This window comes from Taurulus bubalis (genome assembly GCF_910589615.1).
Source record: "Taurulus bubalis genome assembly, chromosome: 3".
Lineage (NCBI taxonomy): Eukaryota > Metazoa > Chordata > Actinopteri > Perciformes > Cottidae > Taurulus > Taurulus bubalis.
The window spans coordinates 40,500,281-40,505,280 of NC_136591.1; positions in this window are offsets into that span (position 1 = coordinate 40,500,281).

Here is a 5,000-nt window from a genome sequence, read left to right on the forward strand (position 1 = left end):
AGACATAAGACATAAGAGACATAAAATGCCCAAAACGTGACACACAACTTCTGCAAAGAGACGCAAAACAACTTTAAAGAGACGAAAAACGACCCCAAAAAGATACAAAGTGACCCAAATGTGATACAGAACTACCACAGTGACACAAAACGAGACGCACAACGACAGACTCACGACTACAAAGAGACACAAAACAACCACACAGAGACGCCAAGCGACTACAAAGAGACACAAAACGACAATAAAGAGACGCACAACAACTACAAAGAGACGCACAACAACAACAAAGAGACGGACAACGACTACAAAGAGACGCACAACAACTACAAAGAGACGCACAATGACTACAAAGAGACGCACAATGACTACAAAGAGACGCACAACGACTACAAAGAGATGCAAAAAGACCAAAAAGTGACGCAAAAGAAGGAGACGCACAACTACGACAGTCAGTTGAATAATGACTTTAAAGAGACGCGAAACCAAAAAGCGACGCAAAGCGACTCCAAAGAGATGTTAAACCAGAGCCAGAGACATGTGGCGGTAAAATAATCAACGGAAGTGTTCTGTATTGTTGAACGTCAGAAACTGTCTCTTCATGATCATTTACACCAAACTGCAGTAGCCTCGCAGCAGCAGCAGCTGCAGGACTCTGCTGCTCACGGGTCAGAGCCGAGGCGTCTGTGATGCTGGACCCAGCCTCTGATGGACTTGGTCCTGAGTGATCCATGACCTCCTGCTGCGCTGACTTCCTGCCAAACCCCTCAGATCCTCCGGCTCTGTTCTTTAAGCCCGACCCGTTCTTTAATCCAGGACTCTCAGCCAGAAACACACACTCCTTCTCCTCCGATTCCTCTTTTATCGTTTGCTTTTCACTCACTTCCTTTGTCAATTTCCCTCTCCTCTCCTCCTCTCCTCCTCTCCTCGGTCCCTTCATCTTCAGCCACTCAGGCTGCAGATCTAATGAGAGAAAGTGCTGCGAGCAGAACTTAAGAGCCACGAGCTTACTGCCCTTTATTACTCTCTCTCTCTCCTTCTTCTCCTTCTTTTTGGCGGCTAATGAAACCTGAATGAGTTTCCGTTCACGGTCGTGTTGCTCAGTGTGAGTCACATGTAGAGAGAGAGGTGCTCTCTCTGTCTGCTCTCTCCATCCGTCCTCATTTATTCCCCTTCTCTCTGTCTTCCTCTCCTCCATCAGCCACCTCATCTTCACCCCATCTCTCTGTCTCTACTCCTCCCCGTTCTTTCCATTCATCTCTCCCTCCTTAACTCCACTCCATCACTCCCTCTGGTAGTTCCTCTCCAGCTGTCTCGCTCCATCGCTCCCTCACTCCATCACCCTTCACCTCCCTCCGTCTTCCACTCCCACTTTCTCTCCCTCGCTCAAGTCTGATATGTTTCCTGTTACAGTCTTTGGTTTTCTCTCTCTACCTCCTTCTCATCGGTGCTTCTCTCCATCCTGATCATGCATTCCTCTCCTCCTCCCTTCCTCTCCTCCTCCTTCCTCCCTCCATCCCCTCAGGACCGCCCGTCTTCCTCCCTTCATCTTGCCCTTTTCTTGCTGAAGAGACGTGTTTACATACAAGAGAGACGATGAATTATCTTCTCATCAGGGCGTCGTAAATTAACTTCTATGAAATATTCTTCTTGCCATGAAGTCACTAAATGTGGATAAATCATGTCTGTTGAGTATTAACACTTCTAAAAGGTAAAAATAAATCACATTTGTGGAGGCAACCAGATAAAAACAATCCAGACGCTGCAAAAAGCATCCAATCTAAAACTAAAACCCCTCCTTCACTTCAACGGGTCAATAAGGCACCAAAGATATTATGAAGTATAATGCTGTGTCGGCTCATTCACCAACAATCTTCAGCTCGATTTATGAATGTGAACGTGACATATTTCCAGGCAAAACTGGATGTTTAGTGACTCCGGCTTATATATGACGGGCGGAGAAGAGGAACATGTGTTTGACATATAAACATATAAAAAAGTGTATTTTTATTCAGCTTATTTTACAGGACTTCGTCACGTTAAAGCAGAATCCCAGACATACGTACGTCTATATTATATATTACCGTAAAAGTCGGGTTACAAGCCGCTACTACCTTCGGTGGTTGTCCCCGCTGTAGCAAGCTAGCGCTGCTGCTAGCTCCCCGCGTCCCCTCTGCCCGAGTCAGGCGTCGAGCCGGGCTGGTCCCGGTACATTAGGTGGTTGTCGGGGAACCAGCGAGAGCTAGCGGAAGTTATCGGAGAGCTAGCAGAAGTTAGAGAACGGCTAGCGGAAGTTAGAGAAGAGCTAGCGGAAGTTAGAGGAGAGCTAGCGGAAGTTATCGGAGAGCTAGCAGAAGTTAGAGAACGGCTAGCGGAAGTTAGAAGAGAGCTAGCGGAAGTTAGAGAAGAGCTAGCGGAAGTTATAGAAGAGCTAGCAGAAGTTAGAGAACAGCTAGCAGAAGTTAGAGGAGAGCTAGCGGAAGTTATCGGAGAGCTAGCAGAAGTTAGAGAACGGCTAGCGGAAGTTAGAAGAGAGCTAGCGGAAGTTAGAGAAGAGCTAGCGGAAGTTATAGAAGAGCTAGCAGAAGTTAGAGAACGGCTAGCGGAAGTTAGAGGAGAGCTAGCGGAAGTTAGAGGAGAGCTAGCAGAAGTTAGAGAACGGCTAGCGGAAGTTAGAGGAGAGCTAGCGGAAGTTATCGGAGAGCTAGCAGAAGTTAGAGAACGGCTAGCGGAAGTTAGAGGAGAGCTAGCAGAAGTTAGAGGAGAGCTAGCGGAAGTTATCGGAGAGCTAGCAGAAGTTAGAGAACGGCTAGCGGAAGATAGCGGGGAACTAGCAGCAGCGCTATCTGGCTACTGCGGGGACAACCACCGAACGTAGTAGCAGCTTGTAACCCGATTTTTACGGTATATACATTTTGTAAGATTAGTGGATGCAACGAAAGCTTATCTGCAACGTTTGTGATGATCCTTCAGCTCATTTTTCTTTCTCCAGCTTCTCCAACGTGAGTATTTGAACCGTTAGTCAGACAAAACCAGAAGTAAGATCCAGTTTGCTGCTCTTCTCGTGAACATTTGATTGTAACTGACAAACGTCTCAGAGCTTCAGTCACGTATTGATCCTCATCCTCCCGTCTCCAGCAGAGAGAGAGAGAGAGAGAGAGAGAGAGAGGGTCACCTATTCAAGAAGAAGGGAATACAAACTAAATGATGGCAGATAATAGGAGGGCATGTGAGGGAGAGGAGGAAGGAGAGAGAACACGCTCGTTTGTTTCTGGTTTAAAAAGCTGTGTTGTGTTCGAGGACCGTGTGCAGCAGTGGGCAAGACAAATGCCTGAAAGAAAAAAGGTCAAAGGATCGTAATTGGAATCTTAATTAGTGAAGGCAGAGCTCTGCTGGAGGCTGGAGGTCTCAGGAAGCATTCAGCGGGCAGACAGGAAGTCAGGTCGTTGACGCTCCGCTGGGCAGAACTCATCTTTCTGTCTCCTGGAGGGTCAGGACCAGAGCCGCTCATCTTTGGGTCTCCTGGAGGGTCAGGACCAGAGCCGCTCATCTTTCTGTCTCCTGGAGGGTCAGGACCAGAGCCGCTCATCGCTCTGTCTCCTGGAGGGTCAGGACCAGAGCCACTCATGGTTCTGTCTCCTGGAGGGTCAGGACCAGAGCCGCTCATCGCTCTGTCTCCTGGAGGGTCAGGACCAGAGCCACTCATGGTTCTGTCTCCTGGAGGGTCAGGACCAGAGCCGCTCATCGCTCTGTCTCCTGGAGGGTCAGGACCAGAGCCGCTCATCGCTCTGTCTCCTGGAGGGTCAGGACCAGAGCCGCTCATCGCTCTGTCTCCTGGAGGGTCAGGACCAGAGCCGCTCATCGCTGTCTCCTGGAGGGTCAGGACCAGAGCCGCTCATCGCTCTGTCTCCTGGAGGGTCAGGACCAGAGCCGCTCATGGTTCTGTCTCCTGGAGGGTCAGAACCAGAGCCGCTCATCTTTGGGTCTCCTGGAGGGTCAGGACCAGAGCCGCTCATCTTTGGGTCTCCTGGAGGGTCAGGACCAGAGCCGCTCATCTTTCGGTCTCCTGGAGGGTCAGGACCAGAGCCGCTCATCTTTCGGTCTCCTGGAGGGTCAGGACCAGAGCCGCTCATGGTTCTGTCTCCTGGAGGGTCAGAACCAGAGCCGCTCATGGTTCTGTCTCCTGGAGGGTCAGGACCAGAGCCGCTCATCGCTCTGTCTCCTGGAGGGTCAGGACCAGAGCCACTCATGGTTCTGTCTCCTGGAGGGTCAGGACCAGAGCCGCTCATCGCTCTGTCTCCTGGAGGGTCAGGACCAGAGCCACTCATGGTTCTGTCTCCTGGAGGGTCAGGACCAGAGCCGCTCATCGCTCTGTCTCCTGGAGGGTCAGGACCAGAGCCGCTCATCGCTCTGTCTCCTGGAGGGTCAGGACCAGAGCCGCTCATCGCTCTGTCTCCTGGAGGGTCAGGACCAGAGCCGCTCATGGTTCTGTCTCCTGGAGGGTCAGGACCAGAGCCGCTCATCTTTGGGTCTCCTGGAGGGTCAGGACCAGAGCCGCTCATCTTTGGGTCTCCTGGAGGGTCAGGACCAGAGCCGCTCATGGTTCTGTCTCCTGGAGGGTCAGAACCAGAGCCGCTCATCTTTGGGTCTCCTGGAGGGTCAGGACCAGAGCCGCTCATCTTTCGGTCTCCTGGAGGGTCAGGACCAGAGCCGCTCATGGTTCTGTCTCCTAAAAAAAAAAAACATCGACGACAGACAGCTCGCTGATCGTTTCCTGCGAGAGGAAGATGAAGATGAAGACCTCGTCATGTTCCTGTGAGAGGAAGATGAAGATGAAGAGCTCGTCGTGTTCCTGTGAGAGGAAGATGAAGATGAAGAGCTCGTCGTGTTGTGGATGTGGGAGGAAGCAGCTGATCCGGAGCTTCTGGTTCATTTGCAGGTGAAGACATGAGGTTTAAACATGAAAGACCTGATTGAAGAATTCAAGTTTTTTTAGATCTTTA